Here is a 13537-nt window from a genome sequence, read left to right as displayed (position 1 = left end):
CTACAATTTTTTAAATACAAAAAACTAAATCTGAAATTTTGAGCATTTAGAAATCTCACATATGACTTCTTTTGTTTCTTTAATTAGGATATTTATATATATATATATATATATTGAACTGAAACTAATGTAGTAAGTGGAGGGTTAAGTTTCCCTTTAGTTAATAGTTAACCTTTTTTGTTTTTCCTTTAGAAGGTCAAAATCATAAGGTTATTGTTGTCAAAAGAAGTGGTGTTTACATTGTAAGTCCCTCACATTATCTTCATATTAAAGCATCTTTTGAAACAAAAACCAAATGGGAGAACATGGCATCTAATCATAATATATTGGGCCCCTCTTCCTTTTGAAATCCTCTTTGGTCTCTTCAAACACATCCCACAACCACTGCCCACTATTATCATTAAAGCTTTCAAATGTGTAATTATTAAAAATATTTTTGGGGATCTCAATTATCTTCTTTAATTAACTTTCTAATGAATCCCCCCCCCCTAAAAGCTTGGTTAATTTTGTGTGTTTTCAAGATAAACAACAAAAATTTGTGGCCCATTTGCCACACTACTTACCATTTGACCTACAAATGATCTGCAGAATGCATGCATGCATGCATGCATACATAGCATCTACACAGTTGAATAGGTGTATAGCAGTCTTAATGGAGAGTGTGCATGCATACATAGTAAAGGATTGAGTTAGAGAGAGGGAGAGAGGGGTATGTCACATGCTAAGTTCACTCAACCTTGAAACCCTCATCATTTTGTTCTCCACTTGGGGAAATGAGAAATAATATAATGTTGGGATTAAGGACCTATAAATCTATGTAAGCAAGGGAACTACTGTGTTTAAATTTTATTGCAGAAAAAAAAGAGAAATAGTGGGTCCATTTTTATTTATTTTTTTATAATTTGGTCAGCCAATGATGTTATTTTTGTGGAGAGTATGTTCAAATTCTTCCATCATTCTTTTGTGGAACCCTCCTCTCCTTTTTCTTTGTCTTTTCATTACAGCGTTTTGGATCTCTGTACTTAGTCTTTGTCCTAATTGCCTTAAGCCCTTGATTAGTTCACAATTTGATTAATTTGCTTCACAACTATGGCCTTTATCACTGAATCTACATATGTATATATATGTATGGATATTACTTTGACAATATTTCAGTGCTAGTCTTCATTGGGGATGAGGATGGGACAGCATGAATTAAATCTTAGGTCAAGCATGTGAGGATGTATGCCATTCTTTCTGTCGCGTGTAAAATATTTTTTATGGAAATTTAATTGTAAACAGGTAGATTTGGATATTAAAATTTAAAAAGTAGAAGGACTAAATTCTTAAAAAAAAGTATAGGGAATAAATTTCAAAACTACAAAGAGTATAAGTACTTATAATATATCTTTAAAAAAAGCATTAGGAGAGCATGCCCTCCAGTTAAGGGTCCAATTTAACTAAACTCTATTTTCGTTTTACGATTCATATTTGAGGTTTAGGATTTTTTTTAAACAATGTCGTCTCCAAAATTCAAACCTATATTATCTACTTAAGAATATATATTTTTTTTAAAGTGAAGAGTAAACCCTAAACTTCCAAAATGTTAAATAATTACAAGTATAACATAAAGCTTAGGTGTTAAACAAAATCAATGTTAATTGTGGCATTTTAGGAGAATTATAGAAAAACAAGAAGTTATAAATTGATGCAAAAGCAATCACACCATCATTGTAACTTGGTAGGCCTATATATGAATTTAAACTTGGTGTTTGATTTTTGGTTACTTCAATAAAAATTGGCCTCACTTACACCTACACCTACACCTTCATTAAGTCTTCAATCATATTCTCAACAATTAATAGTTAACCCACTTAAATCATTTTGCTAATTATCATTGCCCTTATGCGTGACTTCGAAGCAAAACACCCAGCAACCACTATAAACCTAATGGCAAAAAAAAAATCATAAAATAATTTTTTTAACAATTTCATTATAGGTTTTCATAGTATCCGCTCGTTTTGACACAATATTTAAAATTACTCATAGCTCCTCTCCAACCCATAAATAAGAGAATAATGCGATTCAATGCACTCAAATCCACATCTTCCTACAGTAACAATAATACTCATACTAATTGAATTAAAATTCAATCAACCGTTAGAATAAAGAGTTTGTATTTAATATATTATAATTATAAATTTATACTAACAATCAATTAATAATGATATCTCGTTAAAAGCGCTGCATTTTTTATAAACAAATGTATAAATTTTAATTAAAATCGAGATGGAATTTTTAAAATTTTTATTTTAGAAAAAATGTGACACATGGCATGAAATTAATAAATGGCCCAGAGTATATTAAATTTATTGAATGATGGCAAGGTTGCTATATGCTTGGAAGATTGATGGATTAGTACTTTAATGGGTACCAAATGTTTGATGTAATGTATCAATCTCCAATCCCATGGAATAAGAGTATTTTGATGATCAAATTCAAGTCCCTCACTTCACTCGCTTGTGGGTCACTTTATTTACTTTTTAACTCAATGTTATGTGACAACGATGTTCACTATCTACTACACCAACCTATTAAAACCCATACTTTATATTAAATAATGTTAGACAAAGTTTTGATATTACCTTGAAAATTTAAGTCGATTTCAAATCCAAGTTATTTTTGAAATAGATGAATACTCAATTAATAATAGGTTATAATTTGAGATTCGATCTTAATTGATCATAAAAAAATAAAAAAAAAACTTGAACTAGTTCAAACTGAATTAAATTGACTTAATCTCAAAATGACTAAAATAAATAACTCAAAACCACTTGAACCTAAAGTGATCAAGACCTGAAATAATTTGAACTCATAATAAGTTGACTTAAAAAACCTGAATCTCAAACTTGAATGACTTGATCTTAAACCTGAATCTGAATCTAAAATTGACCTAAACTCGAAATTAATTCAAATTGAAAATTTTTAAAACCTAAATTCACATCATCAATATGAACCAACCAAAACGAATATGATCCACCCTATTTGAAGGTCTACGCAAAGTGTTTAATTACACTTCTACAGAACATGATTTGTCCATGGTTATTTCATTGAAAAAAATTCGAAATGATTTAAACTCATAATGACTTAACTTGAAAATTTAAGTTTAAAACCTAAATGATCTGAATATGAAAAACCTAAACTTGAAATTAACTCAAATCTAAAATATTTAATCTCGAAATTCACGGGTACCAAAATAATCTGAAGATTTTTAAACTAAAATTGACCTAATCTAATGGATCCAACCCAACTCAAAACCAAATGAAACTCATCCATTTAGAGTTTTAAGCAAAGTGTTCAATTAGACTGCTAGGGAACCTGAATCTCCACTATTATTTCATCTAAACTTAAGACATGCATAAGGTTTTAGTGATAGAACTTGTCTTATAAACAAAAATGAATTGCATATCAGAATCAAACCCTTTTCTTTTTAAAGAAAACATACTTTGATTAACTTGTAGCATAATGCAAATCTTTGCAAGATTTGACATTGCTGCGTTCTTATCTAATAACCAACCGATGGATATTTGGCAATATATACATAGAATTCCACTCCTCCTTTTGTTTTTGCCCAAAACATATGTACTATTCAAGGATCAGCACAACTTTGCTGAAATGGAAGCCAATATATTGAAAGGGACGAAGGGAGAAGAAAAAAAGAGAGGAAAGATAAGGCTGAACCAAAGGTCGAATAATTGCATAAATTGAACTATTACGTATCATTTTCAGTGTAAAGCAAAAGAAAATGAAGATAATAAAACAAGATCATCAAGTGCATTATTCAAGTTTTAATGGGAGAATGTGACCCATGCACGTTTTCACACGCACTAGCGGTTCATAGAATCACACACAAAAGCATGAAATTACTTGACTTGGATGACAAGAGAATGCAGTTTCATTGTCAAAACTTTAGATGAAAATGGACATAACCACTAAATTTTATCATCCAAAGCTGGAAAATATTGAGGAAAAAATAAAGGGGAAATTTCTAGGAGAACTTTCAAAGATTTTCATGTGCCAATTAGTTTGAATGTGATTTTCCCCACTTTATGATCAAAGTATGCATATAGTGGAAAATAGAGAGTAATGCTGAATTATCCATAATTATTCAAACATTGATATGATTAGATGAGGATTCTTCTTCTTGTTTTGCCTAACAAATTGTTTGAAAATAACAATGAGTTTTGATTAATCAAGCTTTTGATATAACTGATATTTAAGATTAATTTTATAATTAATTTATGAAATTAAAATGAAATATCTTATGAAATATTTTCAAATATTATAAATACTCATAAAGGTGTTTCCAAATGATTTAGTTGGTATAAAATGGTTTTTTAGTTAATCTAAAATCTTTTTGAAATATTTAAAAGTATTTTTGTAAAAATAGAACGTCGGTAATGACAATTTATCGCAGAGAAAAAAAAGAGAGAAAAATAAAAAACACACAGATTTTACGTAAAAACCCTTTCGGGAAAAAACCACGGGCAGAGGAGAAGATAATTTACTATGTCGAATTCGAATAATACAAGAGGAGTACACTATGTCTATTTATAGGCTTGTAAAACCATATTCTAATAGGAGTGTAGTAAGATTGAAACACCTTATTCTAATCAATATCAAATAGATGGAGTTTAATAAGGTTTAAAAAACCTTATTCTAAAATAAAATAAAAGAAGTGTAGTTCTATAGGGATTTTACTTTTATTTTATTTAAATAAGGATTCGGGTCACTTAATTCTAACAATCTCCACCTTGACACGAATTCTCAATGAACAAGTTCTTCATCGTGAACTCTCAACGAACAAGTTCTCCACCTCTTCCATAAAACCCCTTAAGGGTTTAACTTCTACAATGAACATCAATCAAGTCTAAGCAATGCTCAAACTCGATTATAGGAAGTGACTTAGTCATCATATTTGCAGGATTTTCATGAGTACTAATTTTGCTCATAACAATATCACTACGAGCAATAATATCACGAACAAAATGATACCGAACATCAGTGTGTTTTGTTCTCTCATGAAACATTTGATCTTTTGTAAGGAAAATGACACTCTGACTGTCACAAAATACTGTATTAATTTGAAGGTTTTCATTGAGTTCACTAAAGAGTCCCTTCAACCAAATAGCTTCTTTACAAGCCTCAGTAATCGCCATGTACTCAGCTTCAGTGGTAGACAAAGCAACTGTAGTTTGCAAAGTGGCTTTCCAACGGATTGCACAACCTCCAATTGTAAAGACATAACCTGTGAGAGATCTTCTTCTATCAAGGTCTCCAGCAAAATCAACATCAACATACCCAATGACTCCATCTCTAGTTCTTCCAAGCTGTAAGCAAACATTAGTAGTACCTCGTAAGTATTTTAAAATCCACTAAACTGCTTTCTAATGTTCTTTACCGGGATTCACCATGCATCTGCTAACTGTATTGACTGCATATGATAAATCTGGACGTGAACAAACCATAACATACATGAGAGATCCCACTGCACTAGAGTATGGAACATATGACATGTACTCAATTTCATCTTCTAATTGTGGAGACAAAGCCGATGAAAGTTTGAAATAGGCTACTAAAGGAGTACTAACAGGCTTAGCATTCTACATATTGAATCTGCAAAGAACTTTCTTAATGTACCCCTTCTGACTTAGGTACAATTTACTTGCATTTCTATCTCTGAGAATCTCCACACCAAGTATATTCTTTGCTGGTCCCAAATCTTTCATCTTAAATTCTTCACATAGTTGGGCTTTGACATTTCTTATCTCTCTTTTATCTTTCGCTGCTATCAATATGTCATCAACATAAAGGAGTAGATACACAAAAGAACCATCATTGTTTTTCTTAAAGTAAACACAACTTTCAAAGCTACTTTTTTTAAAATCATAAGAAGTTATAAAGGAATCAAACCTCTTGTACCACTGTCTTGGTGACTGTTTCAAACCATAAAGAAACTTTTTCAGCAAGCAAACATAGTCCTCTTTTTCTGAGACTGTAAAACCCTCTGGTTGTTACATGTAAATATCCTCCTCAAGTTCTCCATGCAAAAATGCAGTTTTTACATCTAACTGCTCAAGCTCCAAATCATGCATGGCCACAATACCAAGCAAAGCTCAAATCAAACTATGTTTTACAACTGGGGAGAACAAAACTGTGAAGTCTACTCTTGGAATTTGACTGTAACCCTTTGCAATAAGCCTTGCTTTATATCTGGGTTCTTCAACTCCTGGAGTCCCCTATTTCTTTTTAAACACCCATTTACAATAAGCAACCTTTTTACCTTTAGGAAGTTTTACAAGATCCCATGTTTTTTTTTGTGGAGTGATTCCATCTCCTCTTCCATAGCAAACATCCACTTTTCTAAGTCTTCACAACTAACCGCCTCAGAATAATTAGATGGCTATTGGTTTGTATCTATATCTTTAGCCACATTTAAAGCATAAGCAACTAGATCAGACTCGACATATTTCTTTGGAGGTTTAATTTTTCTTCTAGTTCTATTTTTGGCGATAGAATATTGTGGTGAAGAAGCAAATCTATTCTGAATTTTTGTACTAGATTGAGGAGTCGACTTTGTTGTAAATTTTGGATTAATCTGATGTTCCACCTGCTTTTGATTTTCTTTATTGAAAGAGCCTTTAAAAGATATATTAGGTAGCATAGCAATTTCATCAAAAACAACATCTCTGCTAATCACAACTTTTCTATTTTTAGGACACCATAACTTATACCCTTTTACACCAACTTCATAACCAAGAAAAACACATTTAATGGATCTTGGTTCCAATTTTCTATTATCAACATGAGCATATGTAGGACACCCAAAGACCTTTAAATCAGAATAGTCAGCAGGATTACCAGACCATATCTCTTATGGAGTCTTTTTCTCAATGGCAATGAATGAAGATCGGTTTATCAAAAAACATACAGTAGAGGCTGCTTCGGCCCAAAATGACTTTGGTAAGTTGACATTTGACAACATACATCAAACCTTCTCCATGACCGTTCTGTTCATTCGTTCTGCAATGCCATTTTGCTGTAGAGTATGACAAACTGTCAAGTGTCTCACGATCCCTTCTGGCTTGCACGGTTTATTAAACTCATCAGAACAGAACTCTAAGTCATTGTCTGTGTAGAGGTATTTTATTTATTTTCCCGTCTATTTTTCAATCATAATTTTACAAGACTTAAATGCAGAAAACACATCGCTTTTCTACTTCAGGAAGAACGCCTACACTTTTCTGGAAAAATCATCAATAAAAGTTAGTATATAATTAGCTCCACCTCTCGAAGGCACTCTAGATGACCCTTATAGATTAGAATGAATATACTCCAACGTTCCATTCGTGTTATGGATTCCTCTGGTGAATCGAACTCTTTTTTGCTTCCCAAAAACGCAGTGCTCATAGAAATTCAGTTTGGAAATTTCTTACACATCAAGAATTCCTCTTTTGCTCAATTCTGCCATGTCATTCTCACTCATATGCCCTAGGCACATATGCCAAAGTTTAGTAATATCATCATCTGATAAGGAAGATGATGCGATAGCTGCATCACCAGTAACAATAGAACCTTGCAAAACATATAACTTGGCAATCTTTCTCTTCCCTTTCATCTCAACGAGGGAACCTTTGGAAATCTTCAAAACCTCACTTTCAGTTGTGTATTTGTACCCTTTTGAATCAAGAGTACTCAACAAAATTAAATTTCTCTTCAATTCTGAAACATGTCTTACGTCACTAAGTGTTCTAAAAACTCCATCAAACATCTTAAATTTAATTGTTCCAACACCTGCAATTCTACATGAAGCATAATTTCCCATCAAAATAACACCTTCAGACACTATTTCGTAAGTTGTAAACCAATCCTGATTTAGGGGTGAGCATTCGATCGAATCGAATCGAATCGAAAATTTTCGAGTTAATCGAGTTTTCGAATCTCATTTTATCATCCTAACTTTATTTGAAGTTTTCTCGAATCGAGTTGAGTGAGATGGAATTCGAATCAAATCGAATCGAATATATTTGTTCGAGTTAAATTTTAAAAAATAATTTTGGGTCCTTGTAACTACTGTCACCCATCGTAATAAAATTTGTCCACCTTAATCAAATTTTTTATTAACTTTCATTACCTCATAATTTATTTATTAATTTTTTTTATATTGGTTAGCTTCTTTGCTTTCTTAGTTGTTTCAATTATCTTCAGATTCTTGTCACTATGTATTTTGGAATTAAAAAATATATTAAATGTAAAAATATGATTTTTTTAATAAAAGTTATTTTAAAAATAAAATGTGAAATTGATACCAATATAAAATTTTAACACGAATATTTTATGGAATAATTAATAATTCAATTTTAATATAAATATTCAATATGACTAAACAATTCAATAATATAAATAATATAAATAATATAAAATGTGAAATTTAATTTAATAATATAAATAGTAGATATAAATAAAATTATTACTATTTATGTTTAGTGAATTTTTTTTGGATAATTTTGATTTTTTATTTGAGGGTAAAGGGTGAGAAGTAAAAGTTTAGGAGGAAAATAAAAAGTTTTGGAGAATAAAAGTTTGAGGGAAAATAAATAGGGGGAGTAAAATTTGGGAGGAAAAATATTAAAAAAAATTAGAGGGGAGAGGGTTTGGGGGAGATGGGAGATGGGATGGGAAGGGAATAAAAGTTTTAGGGGAAAAGTGGGAGGGAGTAAAAATTTTGGGAGAAAATAAAAGGTTTTGAGGGTTTTTGGGAGTAAAATTTTAAGAAAAAATAAATGGGAGAGTAAAATTTTGGTGGGAAATAGATTTTGGGCAGATTGGGGGGTTGGGAGGGGAGGGGAGTAAAAGTTTTGGGGGGAAAGTGGAAAGGAGTAAAAGTTTTGAGGGAAAAGTAAAAAGGTTTAGGAGTTTGGGGTAAAATGTAAAAATATTATAGTTTGATATTCGAATTATTCGAATTATTCGAGTTCTTCGAATTTGAAAACTCAACTCGATTCGAACTCGAAATTCGAAAAAAAATTCGAGTTGATTCGAATAACTCGATTCGTTTAACTCGAAATTCGAATTTTTTTCGATTTTTTCGAGTCGAATCGAGTTTGCTCACCCCTATCTTGATTGGGACTCATGTGGAAGGTGCAGACCGAATCAAGGATCCACTCCTCGCTCACTTTAAAATTGTTGACAGAAGCGATTAGAAGTTCACTATCGCTGTAGTCTTCTACAACATCAGCTTTACCGAGATTTTCTGGTTGTTTTCCATTTTGATTCGCAGCCTCCCTTTTGATCTTGTTCTGTAGCTTATAACACTCAGATTTAATGTACCATTTCTTCTTGCAGAAGTTACAAGTTTTACCTCTGTTTGAAGACTTCGATCTACCCTTAGATTTATCGCGAGGATTCCGTTCATGTATCCTTCCACGATCATCATCAACATTCCGATCTTGTCTTTCGCGAATAATGAGACCCTTTTTCTGAGAGTCGGTTTTAACTACAAGATGCTTCATCTTATCATATGAGGTTAAAGAATCATAAACCTCATCAACTGTGAGAGAATCGCGACTATATAAAATTGTATCTCTAAATGTTGAATAAGACGGGGGCAACGAACAAAGTAGAATCAACCCTAGATCTTCCTTATCATACTGAACCTCCATGGCCTCCAAGTTTGAGAGAATTTCTTTAAACACTGTTAAGTGTTCATGCATAGATGCACATTCCTCCAAACGATGAGCATAAAGACGCTGCTTCATATACAACTTGCTAGTTAGAGTTTTCGACATACATATTTGTTCCAACCTCTTCCATAATCCAACGGCGGTTTTCTCCTTCATCACATCCTGCAAAATTTCGTTAGACAAGATGTAACTGTGTTAACGCCTTTCGATCCTTGCGCTTCTTCTTTTCCTCCGTCAATGTTGAAGGCATCTTATCTACCCCTAGCAGAGCTTCCTCTAAGTCTATCTGTGCAAGAGCTGCCTGCATCTTTATCTGCAACAACTGAATTTCATACTTCAAAGACGCCATTACCATGATTGAAATGAACAACCCAGAAGCTCGGATACCAATTTGTAAAAATAGAACATCAGTAAGGACAATTTATTGTAAAGAAAAATAAAGAGAGAAAAATAAAAAACACACAGATTTTACATGGAAACCCTTTCGGGAAAAAACCATGGGCAGATGATGAAATAATTCACTATGTCGAATTCGAATAATTACAAGAGGAGTAGACTATGTCTATTTATATAGGCTTGTAAAATCATATTCTAATAGGAGTGTAGTAAGATTGAAACACCTTATTCTAATCAATATCAAATAGATGGAGTTTAATAAGGTTTAAAAAACCTTATCCTAAAATAAAATAAAAGAAGCGTAGTTCTATAGGGATTTTACTTTTATTTTATTTTACCACTGTATTTTATTTAAATAAGGATTCGAGTCACTTAATTCTAACATTTAAGAAGCTAGAGGGAGGATCATTCCTATGCAAGTCAGTAGCCAACAGCTTATTAAATCTCATTGACCCCCACTTGGAGGGATCAAGCCTCATCATGTCTGTACTCAGGATTTTATCAATTTCTATCAATTCCCCTTGTGTAGAGTTGTCAGATTTTACATGTTAACTGCTTCTAATGACTATTTTCACCCTCTAACAACCCTAAATGGCTAGAATTATTCATGCTAATTATCTTGCTATTTTGATGGAAAAATGGATTGTAATTCATCTTAACACTTATATATAAAAGGCTTGCAGAAGTAAAAAGAATTGGAGAATTTTAGCACTTATTCTGTTATTTAGAACTTGTTTTTTAGAGTGCATTTTGTAAGTAATCAAGTTTGTCACTAATTTGGTGACTAGATCTTAGGTGCAAAAGTGACTTTGCTAATTTAGTGAGTGTTAGTGCTTGTAATCACTAATTGTACGAGGTGTTAAGATAGTTTATTATCTCTCTTGGCATGGCCTCGCAGATATAGGAAAAACTGAACTGTGTAAATATATGAAGTGTTCATTACTTTTCTACTTTATTCTTCACCAATACTTAAAGCAGTTGGCACTACTTCTAGCACTAAATTTCTAATTGCAATTATCAGTTTTGAACCTAACATAAGGAGTACCTCCAATGAAGAAAAGAGACTAGATTTAAAGTTAAAATAAGCTCAAATCAAAGATTTTATTCTTCATTCTTCTTGTATTAATTAGCTCCCATTATAAAAAATTTTACTTCACCAAATTATTTTAGCGTTCAAAAAATAAAAAGATAGTTAAGGATTGTAGAGGTAGACAAGTGAGACCCAATCACGATAAAAAAAATTTCGTTTAGCTTGTGCGACAGACACCCTGCAAATCTTCAAACGGGAGTGCAGCAGCTATTCTAGTTTGGTATATTTATTATATAGGCCCCTTAAATTTAAATTTTATTTTAATTCTAACCTTAATTCACAATTTTAATATTTTTGAATTTAGTTTGTATTTATCTGGGTTTTTTTTAAATTACTAATGCCTTTGTATGTATATGGTGAAGACTCAATTTGTTGTATAATAATTTTAGTTGTGTCTATTTAATAAAAAGACATTAGTAATTGAATCTATATTAAAAAGACATGTAAATAGACACAACTAAAATTATTATACAACAAAGTGAATCTTCACCATATACATATAAAGGCATTAGTAATTTAAAAAACCAGATAATACAAACTAAATTCAAAAATATTAAAAGAAATGACTAAATAAAATAAAATAAAATAAAATTGCCAATTAGAGTTAGAATTAAAACAAAATTTAAAATTGAGGGACTTATTTAGGAAATATGCCCAAATATAATAGCTGCTGCACCTGTACTCCCATTTGAAGATTTGCAGGGTGTCGCACAACCTAATAATTATTTCAAAGTTGTACAATTTTCCAAATCATATTATTTTGATAAAAATCCCTAAATCACCCTATTCTTATATATGCTACGAGAAGTTGGCTAATAGTTTTAAGTGCTTTCATATATTTAATATAGGGTAAACTACAACCATGGTCACTTTTGTTTATCTTAGATTACATTTTAGTCATTTATATTTGAAATGTTACGTTTTAGTCATTTACGTTATTGTGTTGTAACATTTTAGTCACTAAGCCGTTAATTGCCATTAATGGTGTAACGGTAAGCTGGCGTAGCATGTTAAATAATCATTTTAAACAAATTTTAGGTTAAATTATACAAGTAGTCCCCATATTTTTCCTTTTCAGCAATTTGAATTTTTTTTCTTTTATGTTTTTTATTATTATTTTTTGTTTCCATTCTCTTGTGCTCCTCCCTCTATTTTCCTACTTTCTCCATTTCTTTTAAGATATTAGCGAATTAGCAGTGAATAAAGAAGCAAGAAATCAAAAGCCATTATTGTCTATAACCAAAACCCATAAACCCATACCATTTGCTAACTATCAAAACCCTCCACCACCACCCATCATCTTTATTTCATCCACTAACACATTTACTACTACCGTGACCTCCTTTCAAAAAGATCTAAATAAATCCCCAACTTTTGGACTACCCAAGATCAAATCTCCATCATCGGCCATTAGATCAACTCAATTTTTTGATATGTGTTCCTCCTCACCAATATCTCCTTCCTGACTGTTGGGTCAACAAGAAAGTTGTCAGAGTACCTCAAACCCTTGACATGAATCTGACCCCCCTCTCTCTCTCTCTCTCTCTCGATTGATTTGAATGTGGCTTTGTTTGGTGAGGGAATGATATTGTTGGGTTTGTCATAAATGAGCTCATGGTAGTTAAAAGAAATGGAGAAGGTAGGAAAAAGTATAAGAGAATGGAAACAAAAGAAGGAAAGTTAAAAAATCATAAAAGAAAAAATTAAATTTCTCAAAACGAAAAAATATAGGGACCAATTGTATAATTTAACCTAAAATTATTGTTTGAAATGATGATTTAACGTGCCAGCTTAACGTTAACGACAATTAACAGCTCAGTGACTAAAATATAACATTTTAAACATAAGTGATTAAAATGTAACTTAAGATAAACAAAAGTGACCATAAGTGTAGATTACCCTTTAAAATATTATATCTATAGATAATTTTTAAAAATAAATAAAAATTTTGAAGTCTATAACCGTAGAAAAGAAGTCAATGTGCAAGTTAATCAGAAAGCAAGCAGTGCTTGGAAAAGGTAGCTGCATTTATTCCACTAACCTTCTTCATGCGTGCCCGATACTCTTCTTCAATGTTAGTACATGAAGAAAAAGAGAAAAAAAAAAAAGTCCACTCGAGACTATGATATTGTTTTTTTTTTTGAGTAATGATAAATTTATTTTTTTATTTTTTATCACGATAGTTATTAACTTTTAAATTTTAGTTAAATTGTTTTGCTTTTAATGTAAAAGTTGTACGTATTGTTAAATATTTAGTAATATTGGTGTCGTAGTCTACATGACAATTTATATATATTTCATTGCTAATGTTGATAATTATTGTTAAAGT

Source organism: Gossypium hirsutum, chromosome D07 (genome assembly GCF_007990345.1).
Source record: "Gossypium hirsutum isolate 1008001.06 chromosome D07, Gossypium_hirsutum_v2.1, whole genome shotgun sequence".
NCBI lineage: Eukaryota > Viridiplantae > Streptophyta > Magnoliopsida > Malvales > Malvaceae > Gossypium > Gossypium hirsutum.
This window is presented reverse-complemented; position numbering follows the sequence as displayed.